Source organism: Narcine bancroftii, chromosome 1 (genome assembly GCF_036971445.1).
Source record: "Narcine bancroftii isolate sNarBan1 chromosome 1, sNarBan1.hap1, whole genome shotgun sequence".
Lineage (NCBI taxonomy): Eukaryota > Metazoa > Chordata > Chondrichthyes > Torpediniformes > Narcinidae > Narcine > Narcine bancroftii.
In genome coordinates, this window is record NC_091469.1 from 385,323,987 (window position 1) to 385,349,007 (window position 25,021).

At 40.8% G+C, this 25,021-nt stretch overlaps 1 protein-coding gene across 7 annotated transcripts in view; it reads left to right on the forward strand.

Moving 5' to 3' along the window:
- Positions 1-1,444: 1,444 nt before the first annotated feature.
- stx17 (syntaxin 17) overlaps positions 1,445-25,021 on the forward strand; it is a 159,125-nt gene continuing 135,548 nt past the window's right edge. For 5 of the 7 annotated variants that reach the window (XM_069913573.1, XM_069913574.1, XM_069913568.1 and 2 more), the window contains exon 1: positions 1,445-1,512. The gene's annotated coding sequence lies outside the window, so the exon portion shown is untranslated. Of the gene's footprint in view, positions 1,513-1,590; positions 1,790-14,325; positions 14,435-25,021 lie in introns of those variants that run through there. The other 2 variants (XM_069913569.1, XM_069913570.1) reach the window with 2 other exon arrangements.

Genomic DNA, 25,021 nt, shown 5'->3' on the forward strand with positions numbered 1-25,021 from the left:
AGTGATCCCACCTCCACCAAGTTCCCCCCACCCCTACAAACAAATTCCCCACTCCCCACAGAACTGATACACATTGACACAGTTCAACCCTCCAACACAGCCTGCCGAACACACCACCATTCCACAGGAACCGACGACACAGGCAGTGCTGTGGTGAAAGCAATGCCAGATAAAACCAACGGAGCGGCTGAACCCATGAAATGTTATGGACTGCACGACCAGTGCCGATGGACATTGCCCTGTGTCACCCCACCAGACTTCATTCAAAAAAGGAGGGGTGAATGTGGTGGAACACAGTTCTGTAGACATGACCTCACTGGGCTGGGCAGGCTGGCCTGCCTTTTGTGCCTGAAGCTCCTCCCCCATACATGCCTTGGACGTGAGCCAGCAACATGTAGAGGCATGCCAAGGTTATCTGATTAATAAAGCCTTTGACTACTTGCTTTGTGTCTGCGAGTGGTCATTGACTGTGCCACAACATACTAGCTGATAGAGTCAGTGATGATGGTGCTGTATTCATGAAGATTGGTTTCTGAGTCCTTGAATATCGATCAGTCAAAGCAGTGACTTATGAAAGCATCTGTTTCCTCAGTTCAGCGCTTACCATTGGGTCTTCATGCCTCATTTTCTACCTGTAACAATGACTGGTGATATGATTGATCAAATCAAGAAACACACTACTCATACCAAGTGCAAGGCTAGCATCTAGACTTTCTTGCAGTAGGAGAATACAGATGTTGTTAACTGCAAATCACAGTTCTACAGCACAGAAACAATCCCTTTGACCCAACTTGTCTATTCCGATCAGGCTAGTCCCATGAGCCTGCATTTGGCCATATCCCTCTCAATCTTTCCTATGCATCTACCTGTCTGAAGGTCCATTCAACGTGAAATTGTCCCTGCTTCTACCATTTTCTCTTGCAGTTCATTCCACATGCCCACCATCGTCTCTGAGAAGACGGTGCCCCTCAGGTCCAACTTAAACGTTTCTCCTCTCCCCTTAAATGCATGGCCTCTAGTTTTAAATCTCTGCCCCCCCCCCCGAAAAAAAAGACTATAGCTGTTTCCCTTATTTCTGGGAGGATCTGTGGAACAGGCCACGTGAAGTGGTAAATTGAGACGTATTCATGGACATGGGGAATATAAATTACAGAATGCATTGACACCCACACATGGTTGAACCGAGATAGTTTGGGATTCTGTTCATTGATATCTGTATTATTTCAGTACAGTAACAACTCTCATTTGCCTAAATTAATTCCCTACGCGGACACTGGAGGGGCCAAATTTCACGATGCAATTCGTGTTCAACATTTTCTTGGGATGTTTATACATTTGTCATACAAAATGTTAAATGACCAATGTGGAGCCTGGTCACGCCCAACCTGTGCTGCGGGCGGGCTGTTCGCTGCGCCTCTGTCGCTCGGGGGCGTTATTTTGGGGTGACACCGGAAGTGGTGGCGAACGGGGAGGCAGTTTGCGTGGATTTGGAGCAGCGGCGGGGGCCGGGAGGTATGCTCTTTCAGTTTATTACCTCTTCGTACAGAGTTGCGGCACGTTGTCCATGTATGTGAAACAGACCAGGGTCAGTTGCCCTGGAATCAAAACCCGAGAGCCGGCACGGATCGAAGTGCCTCGGTTCAGGTGCATCGGGGCCCGGCCCGGGCTACTCTTGACGCTGCTGTGGACCCGGTCACACGATATCCTGGGCTGGAGACCCCACACCCACTGACTCAGTGTCAGTAACTGGGAGAGCTGCTTTCCTGTTAAACCAATACTCCCGTTTGAGGTTTGTGAAAAGCGTGCTTGTGTTTGCTGTCCAGGAAGAGATCCTCGACGTTTACCTTTCGGTCACAATAACAGATAGAACAGTGGAATGAGTAGACTAACCCCATCCAAACTTGTCAACTATTTTAGGAACTATCTCTTCTTGGTACGATGCGCATGAATGCATTCTGAAACTTGGAGTAGATTCAATACATAAAAGTAAATAAACATTTCGTTACTGGACACATTCCTCTTTTCTGTTTCTGTCACTCCAATAAGGTCTATGTATAATTTGTCACATATCCTAGAACATTACAACAAAGGAAAAAGCACTTCGGCCCACAATGTCTTTGCTGACTATGATGCCACTTCAAACTAATCCAAATCTTACTTGCACGTGGTTGATTTCCTTCTGTTCCCTAATTGTTCTTGGGATAGCCTACATACCTATTAAACATTTTGATCATTTCTATTTCCACTGCCAGTCCTGAAGAAGACCGCAGAGCCCACCTCACTGACAAAAGACAAAGGAGGAAAAACCCAAAACCCAACCCCAACCAACCAATTTTCCCTTGCAACCGCTGCAACCGTGTCTGCCTGTCCCGCATTGGACTTGTCAGCCACAAACGAGCCTGCAGCTGACGTGGACATTTACCCCTCCATAAATCTTCGTCTGCGAAGCCAAGCCAAAGCCAAAAGCCAGTCCTGATATCCTGTTCCAGGCATCTATCACTTTGTATTAAAAAAAGATTCTTAATAAATCTCCTTTAAACTTTTTCCCTCTTGCCTAGACCCTCTGATATTTGACATGTCCACCTGGGAAAATGACTCCAACAGTTTACTATATCTATGCATCTCATATGTTTATATATTTTTATCAGTTTGGTCCTCAGCCTGGGATGCTCCAGAGAAAGCAGTCCATGCTTGGTCAACATAATATTATAGCTAATATTCTTTAATCCTGGTGAACTATTTCACCCTATCCAAAGCCTTAACATCCTTCCAGTAATGGAGTAACCAGAATAGCACTCCAAATCTAGGCTTACTACAGTTTTATAAAACTGCAACATGACTTCCTGGCTTTAATACTCGATGTTCTGACTGGTGAGGACAAGTATGTTGTTTGCCTTTACCACTCTATTTACTTATGATGCCACTTTTATGCTCCCAAGGGTCCCATCGTTTACTGTATACTTTCCTCTTATTATCTGACCTCCTATTCTAAATAGTTTATATTCTACTGTGTCCTTTGACCGCCTTCTTCACTATCCACAACTCTCTCAATTTTGGCATTCTCTACAAACTTCAAAGTTCAGATTTATTGCCAGAGGACATACAACCGTGAGAATCCTTTTTCTGTGTGGCAGGCAGAATTTCTACTTATTGGTAGTGCAAAAAATCTGAAGTCAAGAAAAATTATGTATACAAAAGAGAGAAATGCAAACAAGAAGAAAGTACAAATAAGCTTGAGCATAGAAAAAAGATTCAATGTGAAAAGTAAGAGTTCATAAATGAGTTTCCGATTGAGTTTGTTGTTTAGAATTCTGATGGTGGACAGGTAGCAATTGTTCCTGAACCTGACAATGCAAGTCTTATGGCACCCATACCTTTTTACTGATGGCAGCAGTGAGAACAGAGCATGTCCAGGGTGGTGTGGATCATTGATGATTGCTGCTGCTCTTCAACGGCAGTATTCCTTCTAGATTTTCTTGATGGTGGGGAGAGTTTTGCCTGTAATATACTGGCTATGTCCACTACCTTTTTCAAGCCTGTCTGTTGTGTATAAGCCCGCCCTGCTGTCCATCATGACGCCCACATCGTGGTGTCATCCCTCTCTATATATATATATCTGTCTGACAGTAGCCATGTTAGTCTGATGGTGTTAAAGAATGAGAAAAACATCATGTATCTGAGTCCTAATTGTGTAAGTGCATGCACAACAGAGGCGATGAGGAACGACGTGAACCCTACGCTTCAGGCACCAACCGGGAGAAGGAAGCAAAAGGATAAAGGTAAAAGGTGACTACCTAACAAGCTCCATGAGTTCCTGCCAAAAAAATCAAAGAAAAACGCACCAAGATGGCGGAGGGAAAGTTCGGAGAATTCAACGAAGCAGATGAAAGTAGGGGTAATTACATAGAAAAGTTTAACCACTACTGCGTAGCCCATAATATTATTGAAGCTCCAGTAAACCAAAAATGTGCCCTATTCCTCAGTATAATGGGCAGGAAAACGTACAACCTCCTTAAAACTTTGCTGTCCCTGGAGGACCCTGGGACGAAGACACCGATTTATGCACAGCATTGTGGAACTACTTAAGCCCCAGACCACCTGTTATGGCAGAAAGGCAATGATTCTAAGAAAGGAAACAGGGGAGGCAGTAAGTGAATACTTGGTTGAGTTGCATAAACTGTCCAAGTGCTGTCATTTTGAGCAGTTTCTGACCCAAGCACTTTGAGACAGATTGGTGATGGGGTTAGCAGATCGCCAGGCAAAGCAGAAATAAGTGCCAATGGATGACGAAGTAACTCTTGAGATCGCTTATAGAACTGCCTACAGCTCAGAAATGGCAGACAAAATTCAACAGTGAACCCACCATCTCCTGGAGATTTCCCATTAGGCATTTGTTGAATAATATTCATTATTTCTAAACCTTACCAGATTCGTGTTTAAGTGCAATAATAACAGTTATACCAAAAAAAGATAGAGATTCCTTGTAAGTAGCTTCATATCGGCCAATCTCTTTATTAAATGTGGATTATAAAATAATAGTCAAATTATTGGTGAATAGACTTGGTAAGTATTTACCACAATTGGTACATGCTGATCAAGCTGGTTTTATTAAAATAGTTATACTTCTGATAATATTCTTAGAGTGATTTCACTGATCAACGCTTCATGTCAGCAACCTAACCTACCAATGGTAGTTGCATTAGATGCTGAAAAAGCTTTTGATAGGATCGAATGGAATATTTTATTTAAAGTTTTGGAGAAATATAAGTTTGGACCATTTTTTATTCGTTGGGTAAAGGCATTATATAATAATCCTGTAGCTAGGGTGGTGACAAATGATCAAACCTCTTCTTTCTTTAAATTATCGCGTTCAATTTGTCAAGGTTGCCCTCTGTCGCCAGCTCTATTTGCACTGGTCATCGAACCGTTAGCTCAAGCTATTAGACAGAATAAGAATATTAGAGGTATAAGGATAGTAGATGATGAATATCAGATTAATCTATTAGCAGATGATGTTTTGATATATTTAACTAATCTGGAACGATCTTTAATTTACTTGGAAGAATGTTTGGAATAATATGGTAAATTATCAGAATATAAAGTGAACTGGGATAAAAGTGAAATATTACCAATTTCTTAAGGAAATTATGACCAGTGCATACCAATTACTAAACTCCGTTGGACTGATAAAATTAAGTATTTAGGGATAATGATGATGTAAAAATTCAATTATTGCATAATTTAAATTATGTACCACTAATGAGAAAGATTAAAGTTGATTTGATTAAATGGAAGGATTTACCTTTGTCATTAATAGGTCGAGTAAACTGTATTAAGATGAATATCTTTCCATGAATTCAGTATCTTTTTCAATCCATTCCTTGTTCTCTTTTGAAGACGTAAATAAAGTAGTTTGAGAATTTCTATGGAAGGGAAAACTAGCAAGAGTAGTGATGCATAAATTGACCTGGAAGTACGCTTTGGGAGGTTTGCAATTACCCCATTTTCAAAATTATTATGAGACAGCTCAATTACGATTTATTATTCGTATGTTAGATGTTTCGTGTCCCCCTAGTTGGGCCAGGGTAGAATTGGCTGGTATACTGGAACCTTGTCCACATCAATTTGTATTTAAATGGAACCCTGTTTTATTACTGAACTCCTGTTTGGCTCCGAATCATGGGTCCTCTACCGGCATCACCTACGGCTCCTAGAACGCTTCCACCAGCATTGTCTCCGCTCCATCCTCAACATTCATTGGAGCGACTTCATTCCTAACATCGAAGTACTCGAGATGGCAGAGGCTGACAGCATCGAATCCACGCTGCTGAAGATCCAACTGCGCTGGGTAGGTCACGTCTCCAGAATGGAGGACCATCGCCTTTCCAAGTTCGTGTTATATGGCGAGCTCTCCACTGGCCACCGAGACAGGTACACCAAAGAAGAGGTACAAGAACTGCCTAAAGAAATCTCTTGGTGCCTGCCACATTGACCACCGCCAGTGGGCTGATATCGCCTCAAAACGTGCAATTTGGCGCCTCACAGTTCGGCGGGCAGCAACCTCCTTTGAAGAAGACCGCAGAGCACACCTCACTAACAAAAGATAAAGGAGGAAAAACCCAACACCCAACCCCAACCAACCAATTTTCCCTTGCAACCGCTGCAACCGTGTCTGCCTGTCCCGCATCGGACTTGTCAGCCACAAACGAGCCTGCAGCTGACCTGGACATTACCCCTCCATAAATCTTCGTCCGCGAAGCCAAGCCAAAGGATAATGTACCGGTTTTGAAACATTTATTAGGGATTTGGACCAAAAGGAATTTATTAATAGGTTCAAAAGGGTAAAATATCGGTTCAAGTCCCAATATATCAAAACAAATTAATTCCTTTTTCATGGAATAATAGATTTTTAGGAAATTGGCAGATCAAAGGAATAAAGTTATTGCAGGATTGTTTTGAAGAGGGTAAATTTTTATCATTTAATCAACTTAGAGAGAAATTTGGGATTTCAGGGAATTCTTTGTTTGTTTATTATCAAATTAAAGTGTTAGTGAAAGATAATTTTGGAAGAGAAACGAAAATTCCCAAGTTAACAAAATTTGAGTGTATGATTTCTCATTTTTCAGATAAGGGTTTTATTTCAGAGATGTATGCGTTGTTACAAGATACTATAGATAAAATAAATTTAGATAAATCCAGGATTAAATGGGAAAATTATTTAACTTGTGATATCAGTCAGGCCGACTGGGAGATGATGTGTTTTGAGGGTGTGAATAAATTGTTTAATGTAAGATACAGTATGATTAATTATAATTTTTTGCATCAGTTATATTTAACCCCTGAGAAATTGAGAAAATATGGATTTAGTAATTCAGAGTTGTGTTTTTGATGTGGATCACGTGTTGGAACTTTTTTACATTTGGTTTGGTTTTGTGATAAAGTTCAATCATTTTTGTATAAAATCAGGGATTTTCTTCAATATTTGTTTAAAATTCAATTTTTATTAGATCCCAATTTTTTTTTGTTGGGTTATATTGTTCCATTTATGGACTTGGGGTTAGATAAGTTTCAGGCAGCATTTTTGCATTTAGCATTGGCGGTAGCGCATAAATGTGTTGCGACTTCCTGGAAAGACGAAGTTGATTGAGATAAATGTAAATCGTTGGTATAATGAGTCGAGGTCCTGTGTTTATATGGAGAAAATAACATATAATTTGCATGATAATTATTTTTTTTTGTTAAGATGTGGTCACCTTATTTGAAAAGTATGAATTTAGTAATATCTTAAACTGCGGTATGTATTTTTTAAATGCTTCCTTTGTGGGGACTGTTGAGGGTGGGGGGAGGGGGTCGGATAGTTGCAGTTCTAATTTTTATATTATGAATTTTGTAAAGTTTTTGTTTGGAAAATATTAAATAAAGTTTTAAAAAAAGAAATGGCTGACAAAAATTTGGACGTGGGCCAACAAGACCTTCCAGTTGGGAGGTTTTCCTGCCAACTTCTGTTTTCCCGCCAACTTCTTGCTTCTGTTGTACAACCATCGCCCAGAAAACTCTTTCTTCAAAAATTCTAAATGCCACCACTGTAACAAAAAAGGACATATCAAACGAAATGTCCAATTTGGACTCAAAATGCTGATAACCACCCAACCGAACCTAAAGTGCTAGCAGAGAGAGAGAACAGCCCTGATAACAACTGTAGCAACTGCTCTCAAGATGACAAAACAAGAGCTGCAGTCCTACACATCCGAAAGATAAACAAAAAAAGCACAGTGATTTATATTCAACTAAAAATAAACAACATACCTCTGAAAATGGAACTTGACACAGGAGCTGCAGTGTTTCCAATGCCATTACATTAACAGCAACGCTTGCTACCACACCTTCCGGTGTAACACTAAGATCTGTTACTGGAAACAAAATCAAAATGTTTGGGAAATGTATGGTCAAGGTACAATACAAGCAAGAACAACCAGAAACACTATCTCTCTACATCGTAGATATCCAGGGACTAGCACTTTTCAGAAGAAACTGGCTACAACACATTTCCCCTGGACTGGCTGGAGATCGGTTCAATACTGACTGTACACCACGAAGACAACACCCAGACAGAACTCAACCAGATCCTCGACGACCATGCCGTGGTCTTCTAACAAGGATTGGGAAAGATCAAAGGGATTCAAGCCAAACTGCAGTTAAGAGAATGTGGAACCATTCTCATCAAAGCCAGAACAGTTCCATTTGCAATTAAAGGAAAAATTGAAGCTGAGTTAAATATATTAAAAGATGAAGGCATATTAGAACTAGTAGGATACAGTGATTGGGCAGTGCCCGTCGTACCTGTACGGAAAGCAAACTGAGATTCGCATTTGTGGTGATTACAATGTTACCATCAACAAGGCACTAAAAGTACCAGAACACCCCATGCCCAAAGCAGAACAACTATTCCAAGCACTAAATGGAAGGCAAAAGTTCACAAAACTAGATTTGTCACAGGCATACCAACAAATAGAGTTGGATAAAGATTCAAGACAATATGTGACAATCAATACCCACCTGGGACTGTTCACCTATACACTCATACCATAGGGAATCTCAGCAGCACCTGTGATTTTTCAAGTTATAATGGACAAATGAAACAACAGAGAACACTTACCAAACCTTGAAAAAGCCCTAAGCAGACGACAACAGGCCAACGTACGACTACAACAGGATAAGTGTGTCTTCATGCTGCCCTCAGTGACATACTTGGGATTTACAATCGACAAGAATGGATCGAGCGGCCACACAAGCTGTTTGCCCCTTATCCAACCAACAAGTCGGAATTACAGTTCTTTCTAGGGCTTATAAATCACAATCAAAAACATATCCCTAACATGTCTACACTATGCAGCCCCCTAAACTGCTTATTCAAGAAAGATCAAAAATGGTACTGGAAACTAAAAACACAGTTGATTGACTAAAAGAAATATTAACGTCAACAAATGAGGTCCTGATCCACTATGACCCAAACAAGGAAGTGACTCTAGCCGTTGATGCTTCACCAGTAGGACTGGGAGCAGTATTGTCCCAAATCACAGAGAAAGGTGAGCAACCAGTGGTATCTGCCTCACGGACATTAACTACAAGCAAACACAATTACGCACAACTGGTAAAGGAAGGATTAGCAATAATTTTTGGTGTAAAAAGATTCCACCAATATTCCTACAGAAGAACTTTCACCCTAATCACTGACAACAAACGTCTAAGTTTGATTCTGGGCCCCCACAAAGGGATACCAATGTTAGCTGCAGCCAGAATTCAGAGATGGGCCATGCTACTAGCTGCATACAACTACGAAGTAAAACATAAACTGGAAACACTCAATGGCCATGCAGGTACCTTATCACGCTTACTACTACCCGAAACTGAACAAAAATAAATGATTAAATGGACAGCAGAAGCAGCGGCTATCAACTAAGAACAACTACCCATTACAGCCCAGATGATCATTAAATAAACCTGAAAGGAGGCAATGTTAAGCAAAGTCTTGTACTTCACCCTTAATGGATGGCCAGAATCTGAGGTCATACCAGAAGACCTGGAAGCTTACTTCACATGCAGTCATGAACTTGTTTACTATGGGATACCTGTAAAATTATCCCGGTCAACTGGCAAAACACCATATTATCAGAGCTGAACCACAATAGTACAAATGAAAGCACTGGTCTGGATGCATGTTTGGTGGCCATCAATAGACAGAGGCATTGAAACAACAGTGAGAGAATGCAAAATATGCCAGTCAATGCAGCCAAAAATGCCACAGGCCAATGCAAACCCATGGAAATGGCCTTCCAGACCCTGGCGTCAGATTCATGTAGACTTCGCGGGGCCATTCATGGGAGAGACTTTCCTTATAGCAGTGGATGCACATACCAAATGGCCAGTAGCTTCGCAAATGAAAACACCAAAACCGATTCTACAATTGAACGTCTATGGGCCACGTTTGCCACATACAGATCACCTCATGAATTTGTCACGGACAGTGGACCCCAGTTTACATCAGAACCTTTCAAGAGATTTATGAGTGACAATAATATCAGATATAGTTTGTGGGCACCCCATCACCCAACTACTAATGGGGAGGCAGAACGCTTTGTACAAACATTCAAAAAGGTGATGAAAACCAAGAAACTCCTAAACGCCTCCTGGACTCACAGAATTGCAGATTTCCTATTGGGGTACAGAAACACACTGCATTCTACCACAAAACACACCCCAGCAGAATTGAGGTTTGGCTGCAACCTGCAGACAAAACCGTCTATGGTTCACCCTGATCTGGGGCTCCATTTAGAAAAATCCTCATCACCACAAACCTTGCCTAGAACACTGGAGGTGGGCAAGAGAGTACTGGCACAAGATTACAGACAATACAAAGACCCATGGGTGGTAGGAGCGATCCTACAAAAGTTGAGCTCCTGCTCATACTCTGTTCTAATGGAAGACAGACTATGGAAATGACACATTGACCAATTGCGACCATTGTCCAAAGTCCATGAACTACCTCACGACCTGGAGGAGGTAGAACCAGACCTGCTGTGGCCTGCCACGGCAATCCAACCCCTTGGGCTGAGTGAAAGCGTGGTGGAGACAGGTAGCCCAGTAACTACGACAAGCAGCTCAGTACGTAGAACCCCAGAGGCTAGTGAAGGCCAGTAGTTGTCGTCAATCTGAGTATCTATGGGTCCCACCCAGAACAGCCCTGAGCAAATACCAGATCAACATGCCACACTGAGGCAGTGCAAGAGAGAAAGAAGACCACCCAAGTGCTTTAAGGACCATGTTCCATAATTATTATTAAGTTCCCTTCCGTATTATAATCACTCAGTATGTAACGTAATTCACACTAGTCGTCATGGGCCCAATGCAATAATGGTAATTAGAGGGGGCTCATTCAACATTTATTGCACGGGGGGGCGGGGGTGGGAAGAATGTTGTATATAAGCCTGCTCAGCTGTCCATCATGACGCTTATGTCATGATGTCACCCCCCCCCCCCCCCCCACATATATCTCTATATGTCAGTAGCCATGTTAGTCTGATGGTATTAAAGAATGAGAAAAGCATCATGTCTCTGACTCCTAATTGTGTAAGTGCATACACAACATTGTCCGCTCAGAGAAATTGGTGCCCCCGTACCAGGTTGTGATGCAGCTAGTCAGCATAATTTCCACTACACATCTGTAGAAGTTTGCCAAGATTTCTGAAGTCATACTGAACCTCCACAAGCTTCTGAGGAAGTAGAGGTGCTGATGTGCTTTCTTCACAATGACATTAGTATGTTGGGTCCAGGAAAGGTCCTCCAAGATAGTAACTCCCAGGAATATAAAATTCCTCATCCTCTCCACCTCTGCTCCCCCAATAATCACTGGATCATACACTTCTGATTTTCCCTTCCTAAAATCTACAATCAGCTCCTTAGTTTTGGTGATATTGAGTGAGAGGTTGCTGTCAGTACATTATTCAGCCAAGTTTTCAATCTCCTTCCTGTATGCTGACTCATCACCCCTTTTTATACAGTGCATGATATTGTCAGCAAATTTGTAAATGTTGTTGTTGTACTGGACCACGCTGTTGTAGGTGTAATGCGAGTCTAGCAAGTACTAAGAACGCAGCCCTGTGGTGTTCCGGTACTGATGGAGATTGCAGAGGAGTCGTTTTTGCCCATTTGAAAATGACCCAGCATGAATTTTAAAATAAAATGGAATATAACCAGTTAGAACATATCTTTAACATAGAAGCCTATCTAGAGGCTCCGATAGCTTAGTGGTTAGAGCACTGGTCTTGTAAACCAGGGGTCACGAGTTAGTTCCTCGCTGGGCCCTCATTTCTGTGAGGGGTGTTGGACAAAGTGGCGACTCTGTCTTCCTTACAGTAGACAAATTTAAAGAATTTCATGCATGGTACATTCTAAATGTAGTATTACATGACAACAATGGAACCTTTACCTTTAACAATAAATTGTACTATATCAGCAGCAATGGTAATAACCAAGAGAATAGTTTTGATAAAACAATGATTTTTATTATTAATTATTAATAACATAACTTTTTTCTTAACTCTAAACTTTACTCTAACTTAACCCCACTATGTGCAAATGTAAATATGTTTGTGTGTTAAAACCCAAACCATTACAGTTTAAGCTTGTTTCTGAAGAGATGATTTTAAAGTTCAATCGTAGAAAGCTTTTTTGTTGAAACTCAAAAGTCTTTACTGCTGTTTAAAAGCAATTATGGAGTAAGTGTGAGGCATCAGATTTTTAAAGTTGCTCAAAAGCAATAATGAAATATTTTGAAACATCTAGTCATCAGGACCTTTTTAAAATTCACAAATTTCTTGTGTAGAGTTATTTTCAGAGTAATGTTTATTCAAAGAACAATTTTCTCTCTCTTGCATGGAGATTTTGGAATCTGTGTTCCACACAATAAATCTTTTCCAAGGAGACAGTGAAGTGGCTATTTTCTTCCATGATGATTTCACAAACCAGACAAGGGTTAAACAAAGTGCCCAAATAGGAAAGGACACTGATGAACTGCCCTCTTTTCTCAAAGAAATGTCAGAAGCAGTCTTCTGCCTTCAAAAGCCACATATTCTGTGTTCTTTGACCAGGAATAACGTATTAACAGTACCTTTTATGGTCACTGTATTTTAATCCTGTGTTACTCACAGGATGGCCAACTTCTCCCCAAAATAACTCTGATTCCAGTAATAACTTTCTTTCTAAAATCCTCATCACATGACACGTGACATTATTTCTGTTTCGGTTTCATTTCTTCAAAAGTTTGAATCATGGCTGATGACCTTTTGAAGTTACTTTCAAAGTTAATTCATATTTATATGCTAAATGCATTTTTATCCACTTAGAGCCATTTCAAAATATGAATTATGAGCCCACGGACTCTGGCCTGTCTGTGGACTATTGAATTAAAAGTCCTGCTTGTTTGAACAACTGTCAGCAGAAATCTGTGTGGACACTCAAATACTTTTAAGCAAACATCCATTGTTCTTGAGTTTCAATTAAGAAACCATTGCAGACTTTTTAAGCAAACAAGCTTTCAGCAGAACAATGACAACAAATTTTTCATCTTTGCAAATGGTTTCTCTCTCTTAGTGTAACTGTGTGTCTCTATGTGACCCCGAATCCAGCCCACAATTCCCTCATTAAAAATGTATATAATTCTATAACTTAACTTTACTAAGAAATATATATTTTATAACTAAAGATTTTAACTTTAAAGATTAATATTAGTTGTAACAGATCTGTTACAATGTACATTGCACTTTTAAGTTTTAATACTATTTTGAACATCTATGAGGCTACCTTTGTATTTCTTAGTTTTAACACTAGCTATCACTGCCATTTTGAAAAACTATGAGATCGACTGATGAAATGTTACTCAACATTTGCAACTTCCAACTTACATGAGTTATGTCCACCTGCACATATGTGCAAAATTAAAAAAAAATCTTGATTAAAACCACTGTACAAGTTCATATTTTGCTTTAAAAGTACTGGATACAATGGTCCTTGCTCCTCCCATGGCAGCCCAAGGTCCTCGTTCCCCCCCGGCAGCCTGAGATCTTCTTTCCCACCGGCAGCCTGAAGTCCCCATTCCCGTCATCAGCCCGTGGTCCCCGTTGGCAGCCCAAGGCCCCCATTCCCCAACTTATGACCAAACCAGAGTTACAACCAATCCCATTTTGATCAAGTCAGTGACTACCTGTACATCAGTTGATTAAGCATGACAGAACTGAAAAGATGGAAAATAGTAAGGGAGTCAAAAATTTCAGGCACGTTGGGAAAATAAATACTTTTTCACAGAAGTCACATGGAAGCATGTTTGTTTGATTTGCAAGGAATCTGTTAACTTTAATAGCACAAGCCTATCTTTAATAGCCCATTTACAGATATACACATTGCATCATAATCATTGAGGTGGACCCTTCGGCCATGAACTCTATTCAGGGAGAGTTATGTAGGAATGTTGGAGACTCCCGTGTCCCTTTCTTGATCTTTTCTCCTTTTCTTATTTTGCTCTGAGCTTTTTATTTTGCGCTGCTTTTTGGATGAGAGTTTAAAAAAAAGTTTTTTTATTGTATTCATTTAAATTAAATTTAAAAGTAGCAGATCCAGATATGCTGATATATGAGCACATCAATAAATTACTGCAGTATCACTAATTAAACTGTTCAGTAGCAAATAACTGTTGTATAGTTATTTTAATAGAAAATGAATTTTTGATGGTATAGGGGTTTTCCAGTCTAAAAAACATTGTTTTTCTTGCAGTGTAACTGGTTGAAAACTGTTGAGCTTAATATTGTTTGGCTCACGTATTTTTCTGCATATGGGCCCCAACCAAAAACATTTGGCAACCCTGTAACTGAAGAGCAGATAAGTAAGAAAATTTTGGAAATTATAGCAGGGTTGTTATCATTGAAAACCAATGTCTCTAATATTGTTTGGATGAGGCAGAATTTGTTAGGTGTGTCCAAGAAGGATTCCTGACAAAGTTGTGGACAGACTGACTGGACGGGAGGCTATACTGGATCTGTTATTAGTCAGGTGACAGATCTCTTGCTGGATATAGAGACCACATCTTTGACAATTAGCATAGCCATGGTCAAGGATAGGGACAGACGATAAAGGAAAGTATTTAATTGGGGAAGGGCTAGTTCTTATGATATTAGGAAGGAGCTTAGGCGTGTTAATTGAGGAGAGGTGTTTTCAGGGAAATGCACAAAAGAAATGTGAAAGTTGTTTGGGGATCATTTGCATTGCATTCTCAATAAATTTGCCCCAGTGAGACAAGGAAAGAATGGTAGGGTAAAGAATCCATGGTTAACAAGAGAGGTGGTATATTTGATCAAGATGAAGAAGGAAGCATACACAAGATTCCGTAAGTAAAAATCAGGCAGGGCTCTTGTGAATTAGAAGGTAGCAGGAAGGGACTTAAGAAGTAGAAGGGGTGGATCAGTAAGTTCCAAGATGACACAAAGGTTGGAGGTGTTGAGGATCATGTAGAAGGTTGTCATAGGTTACAACAAGATAAAGACAAGATGCAGAATTGGGTGTAGAAGGGGCAAATGGAGTTCAAACCGGATAAGAATAAAGGGATACATTTTAGAGCGTCAAACTTGAAGGTAAAGTACATAATTAATGACAGGATTCTTAACAATATGGAATAACAGAGATACAGCCAGGTCCATGGCTCTCTCAAAGTTGCTGCGCGGGATGATAGTTAAAAAGGCTCATGGTATGCTGGGCTTTATTTGTCAGGGGATTGAGTTTGAGTCTTGAAGTAATATTAGAGTTCTATTAAACTCTGGTTAGTTCACACTAATATTGTGTTTGGTTCTGGTGGCTTCATTTCAGGAAGGATGTCGAAGCTTTGAGAGGGTGCAGAGAAGATTTACCAGGGTGATGCCTGGATTGGAGAATGTGTCTTAAGGAGCAAGGTTAACAGAGCCAAGACTTTTCTCTTTGGAGCATAGAAATATGAGAGGTGACTTAATAGAGGTCTACAAGATTATGAGAGGCCTAGGTAACAAGCATCTTTCTTCCTGGTCAAGAGTAGCAAACACAAGAGGACATTTGTACAAGGTGAGCTGAGGAAAGTTTAAAGGGGACCATCACAGGTAAGTTTTTCTACACAGAGTAGTGGGCACTTGGAATGTATTGCCACAGGTGGTTGTGGAGGATGGTACAATAGAGACATTTAAAAGACTCTTAGTCAGCCACATGGATACAAGAACAATAGAGGGTATGGATGTAAGGTAGAGAAGGTTTAGTTTTTGAATATGTTTCTACCAGTCGGCACAAGATCGTGAGCTGAAGGGCCTATATTATGCTATAATGTTCTATAGGGGATATGAGAAGGTTTTGACAAATAAGACTAAGGAAATCTCTAAGGTGTTCAACATGTACATGTAGAACAGGATGACTAGAATGAGGGTAGGACTGTTCAAAGACATAGAGTGTAACATGTGTCTGGAGGTGGAGGAGATAGGGGAGATTCTTGAGTACTTTGCTTTGGTGTTTATCAAGGAGTGCTCATAGAGCAGCCAAATGTGTTTAAGCATATCGAGGTTAAGAAGTTGTGTTAAAGCTTATGAAAAAAATAAGATGAGTTACCTCCCAGGTTACTGTGGGAAGTAAGGGAAGACATTGGTGGAACATTTATGATCCTTGTGTTAATCCCTGGCCGCTGGTGTGGTATTGGAGGATGGCAATTAAAAAAAAATTAAATGCAAACATTCAGCATGGTAACAGGCCCTTTCGACCCATGAGCCCATGCTGCCCAATTACACCCAATTAACGTACACCCCCAGTACGTTTTGACAGTGAGGAAACGGGTGCATCCGGAGGAAATCCTCATAGATACGGGGGGACTGTACAAACTCCTTCCAGATGGTGCAGAATAGAACCCCAATCCTGATCGCTGGTGCTGTAACAGTGTTGCACTAACCACTATGCGAACTGTGCTCAAGAAAGATAACAAGGAGAATCTTGAGAATTACAGATCAATGTTTCATGCTTCAGCGGTAGATAAACCTTTGGAGAGGATTCTTTGGGACAGAATTTACAAGTATTTGGAGAAGTATAGACTTTTTTGGGATTGTCAGCATGGCTTTGTGAGGGGAAAGTCTTGCCTCACAAACCTAATTTAGGTTTTTGCAGAGCTGACAATATAGATTGATGAAGATAGAGTGGTGGATGTGGTGTATATGCATTTTAGTAATGTGGTTGACAAGGTTTGCCATGGTATACTCATCCAAAAAGTCATGAGGCATGGGATCTATGGAACCTTGGCTGTGTGGATTCAGATTTGGCTTGCCCATTGAAAGCAGAGTGGAAGTAGTTTCCAATATTCTGACTGGAGGTTGAAAATTAGTCATGTTCTGCAAGGATCTCTTCTGCATCCCCTGATCATTGTGAACTTTATAAATGACTTGGATGAGGGTGCGCCAGAAAGTTTGCAGATGATGTGAAGGTAGGAGATGTTGTGGACAGTGTAGATGTTTATTACAATGGAATATAGATAGGATGCTGAGTTGTGCAGAGACGTGGCAAATGGAGTTCAATCTGGAAAAGTGTGAAATTATTTATTTTGGAAAATCGATCTTCAAAGGTTCCTTTTATTGTCACATAATAATATATTAAAAATGTAATGTACATGATGTACATCTTTTGTCTACAGTAATGTTAAGGAACAGAGAGATCTTGGAGTCCATCAAAGTTGCCATGCAAGTTGGTAAGGGTTGTTTAGAAGGTGTTTGGTGTGTTAGCTTTCATTAATTTTAAAATTAGATATATAGCATGATAAGGCCCTTCCGATTCATGAGCCCGTGCCGCCTAAATACCCCAATATACTTACAATCCCCATACGTTTTGAAGTTGAGGGATTGAGTTTAAGAGCCGCTAGGTAATGTTGCATCTCTATAAAACTCTGGTTAGACCACGCCTAAGAGTATTATGTTCAATTCTGGTTACCTCATTATAGGAACGATGTGGAAGCTTTGGAGAAGGTGCAAAGGAGATTTATCAGGACGCTGCCTGAATTAGAGAACATGTCATGAGGAAAATTTGAGTGAGCTAGGGCTTTTCTCTTTGAAGTGACAGAGGATGAGAGGCAACTTAATAGAGGTATATAAGATTATGAGGGACATAGATAGATGAGTAGAAAGCCACCACCTTTTTCCCTGGTTGGCAATGGCCAGTACTAGAGAAGATTTCTTTAAGGTAAGTGGAGAAAAGTTCAGTGGAGATGCCAGAGTCTGGTGTTTTATTTTACACAGAGCACATTGGATACCTGGAATGCATTGCCAGGAGTAATGGTCGAGGCTGAGATATTTAAAAAATTCTGAGAAAGGCACATGGATGCAAGAAAAATGGGGTAGGGGTGGTTATGGGCTGTGAGGGATAGAAGGGTTAGATTGATCGTGGAGTAGGTTTATTTAGGTCGGTATTGTTGGTCAAAGGGCGTATACTGTGCTGTACTGTTCTATGATTTATGTTGTATACTGACTGCCCCTAATCTAACCATAACTTCCCAAATGTGCATAAATGTTATCCTTAAGTATCTCTTTGATAGCTTTCTACCACTTTTGAATGACTCTCTGGTCTGCAATTTCCTGTGTTGTCCTAATTTCCCTTATAGAACAATGAAACAGCATTGGCTCATCTCCACTTCTCTGGAATCTCAAGTATTGCTTGTGACAACACAAATATTGGAGTGAATGGAATTGACTGAAGATTGGGTTATATGATGGTGTGACTTTTAGGAGGAAACTTAGATGGATCATTTGACTGATCATGGTTGTTTCAGTCTTGTTTGTAGCACTAGCATTTTGCACCCTGCTGCTACTAAGGATGGGAATCTTCCTTGAGCTTGCATGTTCCATTAACTGTTTAATTTTCCATAACAATTTATGAGTAGGTATCTAGACTATAGATTACATGACTAAGCTGTTGATTGTGAGACTATTAGTTGCATCTGTTGCACATTGCTTAGCATGCAGGTAATCATGTATTGCTACTTCTCCAGGTTGACAACTTGGGAAACTTGGTGGTGGTTTTAGCACGTCCTTCTGCATTCTTAATTGACTTCCTAGCATGTTTGTAATATTGGAATGAGAGATCTGGCCAACTTGAAGAAGTCTCTTGCGAGACCAGAGGAGCTAACATACCACTGCTGCACCACCTAAACACAACTGCACTTCAGCAAGTCTAATCATCTGCCTGTACTTCTACTCACAGCGTACAAGCAGAGACAGGATTACAGCACCAGTGGTGAAGACAGTGAAATGAGGCAGAGGAGTGCCTGCAAGAAGTAGATTGGATCATATTTCAAGGACTCATCCTTAGACCCGAATGAATATGCAGAATGTGTCACCGACTTTATCAAGACCTGTGTGGATGAGTGTATGGCCATGCGTGCAAACTGGGAGTTCCCCAACCAGAAACCTTGGATGAATCAAAAGGTTCGCAACCTACTGTGGGTGAGATCAAGGGTGTTTAAGGCTGGTTGTTTTAGATATCTACAATTAGTCCAGGTATGGCCTGTGGAAGGCTACCTCAGTAAGAAACAAGCAATTCTGAGGAAAGCTAGAGACAGAAACAGATAATCGCCAGCTATGGCAGGGATAGCAGGCCATTAAGTTCTATAAAGCGATGTTGAACACCATAAATGGCTGTGATGTTTCACTACCTGATGAGCTGAACACCTTCTATTCTTTGTTTGAGAAGGAGAACTCAACAGTGCCTATGAGAATCCCTACAAAGGCCTGATGACTCTGTAATGTCTGTCACTGAGGCCAATGTCAGAACATCATTCAAGAGGGTGAACCTCACAAGGCGTTAGGTGCTGATAGTACCTGACAGGGTACTGAAAATCTGTGTAACCAAATAGGAGCATTCATGGGCATTTTCAATCTCTCATTGCTGCAGTTGGAAGTTCCCCCCTGCTTCAAAAGGGCATCAATCATCTTGGTGGCCAAGAAGAACAGAGCGAGTTGCCTCAATGACTATTACCCAGGAGCACTGTCATCTACTGTGATGAAATGCTTTGAGAGTTTGGTTATGGCCAGAATTAACATGTACCTCAATAAAGGTCTGGATGCACTATATTTCACCTACCATCATAATTGCTCCACAGAAGACACAATATCACTGGCTCTCCACAGTTAGCTCTGGATCACCTAGACATCAGCAATTCATTCATCTGGCTACTCTTCATACAATACTGCTCAGCCTTCAACATCATTATTCCCTCACTGCTGGTCAACAAGCTCCAAACTTTAGGCCTCTGAACCCCCCCCCCTGTAACTGGATCCTTGACTTCCTCATCTGAAGACTACAGTCAGTATGAATTGGAAACAATGTCTCCCCTTCACTGATGATTAACACAGGCATGCCTCAAGGATGCATACTAGCCCATTTTGCTACTCATTCTACACCCACAATTGTGTGGCTAGGCACAATTTAAATGCTATTTGCAAATTTACCGATGATACCATTATTGTTGGAAGAATCACAGACAGCAATGAGAAGTATGCAGGAGGGACATCGATAAGGTAGTTGAGTGGTGTGACGACAACTATCTTGCCCTCAATGTTAGCAAAACCAAGTAGATGATCGTGGACGTCAGGAGGTAATCAGGGGAACAAAAAACAGTCCTCATTGATGGGTCAAAAGTGGAGTGGGTGAAGAACTTCAAATTCCTAGGTGTCAGCATCTCTGAGGATCTGTCCTGCAGCCTCCACATTGATGCAATCGTGAAGACTCTCACCAGCGGCTATACTTTGTGAAGTGTTTGAGGAGATTTGGTATGTCACCAAAGATTCTCGAAAATTTCTGCAGGTGTACCGTGGAGAATATTCTGTCTGCTTACATCACTGTCTGATACAGAGGTGCCAACACTCAGCATTGGAAAATATTTCAGCGGGTTGTTAACTTGGCCTGCAACATCACAAGCACCAGTCTTCACTCCATCGAGGATGTCTACAAGAGACAGTGTCTTAAGAAAGCAGCCTCTATCCTCAAGGACCTCCACTACCCAGGCCATGCCCTCTTCACTTTGCTACCATCATGAAAAAGGTACAGGAACCTGAAGACGAGCACTCAGTGATGCAAAGACAGTTTCTTCCCTTTTTGAATGGACAGTGAACCATAGTCACTACCTCACTTTGTTCTTTTCTTTCTCTTGCACTTTTGCATTTATTTTGAAATGTGGTTCAAAGAAATGTTTACACTATGATGGTGTTGCAAAACAACAAATTTTGTAATATGTTCATGACAATAAATTCTGACTTTAAAAGATATGCTAGATTTTAGATGTGGTAGTATTCAAATCTTCTTGTCCAGAGCATCTTATGGATATTCAGTTTTGACCTGCCAAAGTCATTCTGAGGTTGAGCTATCAAATTTAACATGATTTTCATGCCACATGCTTCATGGAGGAAGTCCTTGGTATGAAAAGGATCCCTTTTACCACTACTGTGACGGACAAGTACACCTTCTAGATTAGTAGGGATGAGGTCAAGTAGGTTTGTTCCATGTGTTAGTTGGCTCATAATCCATTGCAGACCCAGTCTGGAAGCTATGTCCTTCAGGATTCAGCTAGCTCAGTCAATTGTGGTGTTACTAAGCTAATCCTGATGATGGACATTGAAGTCCCCACCTCAGAATACATTCTTTGCCCTTTGTTACTTTCAGTGCTCTGGGATTGGTCATAAATCAAGTCAAGATATTCCAATACTTTATGCATACAGTATTTTGGAGAATTCTTGGCTGTCAAATGCTGTTGTAGAACGTAGAACCCTTTGGCCTTTTATATTGTGCCAAACCATTCTTCAAAAAAAAAGTAATAAACATTCTCTACCTTGTAGGTCTCTATTTTTATTTCATTCATGTGCCTGTCTCAGAGACTTAAATGAGGCTCCTAATGTTTCATTCTCCACCACCATCCCTGGCAAGGCATTTCAGGCACCCACAACTCGGTATATATATATTAAAAAAATTACCCGTGATGTCTCCTAAACTTCCCTCCCTTATGTCACTTTCATTTTTGTATATCTGCAGGTTTGGCATTGGCAAGTGGAATTGGTACCAGTCATTATGGATGTTGGAGACATTTCCTCCAATGGTGATCTGTTAGACTTTATGTCTCTGTTTGTAATGTGCAATTTGCTCTCTAGTTGGTTGTGAACTTGTGCAAAAACTCTTGGGCTGCCTTGTGTGAAAACATAATACAGTTCAGAATATATAACATGAGAATAAAGACCACACATATGCAAGCATATGTCCATTTACTTTTCTCTATCCCAAATTTGTATGTGATTAGGATTTTACTGGCTACAAAATATGTATATAAGAAATGGACATCACAGAGTCATATTTTGGCAAGAAAATACAAGCATACCCTGTATAACATGGTTTCGAAAGCACGTTTTGATATAACGTGATTTGATATTTCTGACCTGCAGTTTTAAATTTAGTGTTGTTGCTGTTTAAACCTCCTCATAATATTTTGCAAGACTAGTTTAAAATATTTGAAATATACGTGCTGAGCTGTGGAATAGAGAGCGTTAAGTGGCTGTGTTGAAAGTTGTTGCTGTCCCCACTGTGATCGGGTTCCCTGCACTATCCCATAAGGGGTACCAGTCTAATTTTGGTAAAAGTCTCATGTGAGCTATTTGACACAAATAGACAAATATTTTATTAAATAAATGATGTTCACGTATTGCCAATAAAGATCAGTTTTATAATCCTTTTTATAGGATTGGAATGTATTACATTAAAGTGCATTGAAATAAAGCTTTGAACAGTGTGGTTTTCCATAATGCTGAACTTGCTTGGAATGTATTAACTATATAATACAGGGTATGCCTGTACTCCAATACTTGAAAATTAAAATATGTTAATTAAATAAATTATGCAAGAGATCTACTACAAGAAGTATCTGGAGAAATAGAATTATGGAAGGATTGATTGCATTGGAGAGAGTGCAGAGGAGATTCACCAGGATATTTTCTGAACTTTAGTTCGAGGGAGAGAATGGTCATGTTTTCTCTGGAGCATAAGAAACTGACGGGCAACTTGATAGAGGTGTATAAAATTACGAGAGGCATAAATGGAGCAGATTAGTAAGAATCTTTTTCCTATGGTAAGGATATCAAAAACAAAAGGACATAGGTTTAAGATGAAATTAAAGAATTTTGAAGAGGATCTGGGGATTGTTTTTACACACAGTGGCTGATATCTTGAACATACTACCAGAAGAGGTGGAGGAGTCAGATACAATCACTATGTTTAAGAGGCAATTAGACAGGCACTTGAATTGGCAGGTAGGGCATAGAAGGATATGGTACTAATGCAGGTAAATAGGATTAGTGCAGTTGAGTAGAAAGGTCAGCATGGAAATGATGGGCCTAAGAACTCATTTCTGGGCTGTATAAATATTCCAACTATTGCAAATCCTTGTATTTGATACAATTGATTGACAACATTTGCAATGTTCAGCAATACTCTGTTATATCCTGGATTCTCTGTGGTTCAAGTAACTGAAAATAAAGCACAAGCAGGGGATTTCCCATGCTAAGACTGAAACTTTATGGGGGAGAAAGGTCCAGACCACAACTTGCTTCTCATGCATGCAATTTTGCAGGACCTGTATAGACATAGTACAAAACTGCTTATGGCATTCTAGTGCGTTGGTGTGCTATTAAGCTGCATCACAGAGAATGAGTACGAGTTTACACCCACGATTCCCCAGGTGGAAACTTGATAATCTTGGTTGGGCTGGTTTTGTGAAAATTTCAAACGGTAGATCTGTCTCAAATTTCTTGGGGAATTGCATCTAAAGATTCCCCCAATTGGACCATAATATACATTACAAAATTTCAAGCAACTTGGCATAAAGGTGCTTGCAGTAAAAACACAGAAATATTGGAGGAACTTAGCCGGTCTTGCAGTGTCCATAAGAGGTAAAGATATATTACCAAAGTTTTGCACCTAAGCCCTTCCTCAAGGTGTGAGCAAAAAGAAGGCAAGGGGCAAATACTTAAAAGTTGGTAAAAAGGGAATGTGAGGGGAATAGTAGAGACAAAAAAAAGCAAAAGGTTAATTGGCTATGATAAGAGGTCAGGAAAGGAAGGGTGAGAATTGATAGGGGGAGGGGGTAGCTTGTGGCTCTGTGAAAGGAGATAGAGGGTAAAGGAAGAGAAAGAGAGAGACAGGGGTCAAGGGAAGGAGACAAGGAAGAGATGGGGGTGGGGGGGGTTATGGAAACTGTAATGATCAATGTTATTGCCATCCAGTTGGAGGGTGCCCAGACGGAATGTGAGATGTTTTTCCTTCAATTTACGAGTGGTCTCAATCTGACAGTGCATGAAACTATGGACAGGCATGTCAGCAAAGGAATGGGATGGGGAATTGAAATGAGTTGCCACTGGGTGATCCACGCTATTGCGGAGGACAGAGCAGAGGTAATCAACAAAGCAATCTCCTAATCTGTGTCTAGTGTCTTTGATATAAAGGAGGCCACAATGGGAGCACCAGATATAATAGATGACCCCTGCAGATTCAGAAGTGAAGTGTTGCTTCACTTGTAAGAACTCTTTGCGGCCCCAAATGATGGTGAGGGAGGAGGTGTGGGTGCAAGTGGAGTACCAGCTATGGTCAGGGGTAGGTGCCAAGGGGGCAATTGATAGGAAGGGAGGAGTGGGTGAGGGAGTCATGGAGGAAGCAGTCCCTGTGGAAGGCGGAGAGAGGAGGAGAAGGGAAGATGTTCTGGTGATCGGATCACATACTAGGTGGCAGAAATGGCGGAGGATGATGCATTGGATGTGGAGACAAGTGGGGTAGTAGGTGATGAGATGGGGAATCCAGTCATTGTTGCATGTGGTTTTGGAGGGGGCCAGAACAGAAATGCAGGTAATAGAAGATATGTGGGAGAGGGTTGAGTTGGTGGTCGCGGAGGAGAAACCACGTTGTTTGAAGAAGAAGGGCATCTCTAATGATCTGTCATGGAAGACCTCATCCAGGGAGCAGATGCAATGGTGTTTGAGGAATTGAGAGAATGAAAAGGAAGCTTTGTAGGGGATAGGGTGTGAAGATGTGTAGTTGAGGTAGCTGTGGGAGTTGGTAGGTTTGTAGATGTCTGTCGAGAGTTTGTGTCCCAAGATGGAGACTGAGAAAAGGGAGAGTGTTGCTAGAGATGTCGAAAGGAGAGTGTTGCTAGAGATGTCGAAAAGGAGAGTGTTGCTAGAGATGTCGAAAAGGAGAGTGTTGCTAGAGATGTCCCACGTGAAATTGAGGTCAGGGTGGAAGTTGGGGGCAGCAAAATGGATAAACCCAATGAGTTCAAACAGCACCAAAGTAGTCATCGATATAGTACAGGAAGAGTTGAGGAGCTTTACCTGTGTGGTCTTACTGTATGGACTGCTCCACATAGCTAACCAAATGGCAGGAATACCTGGGGTCC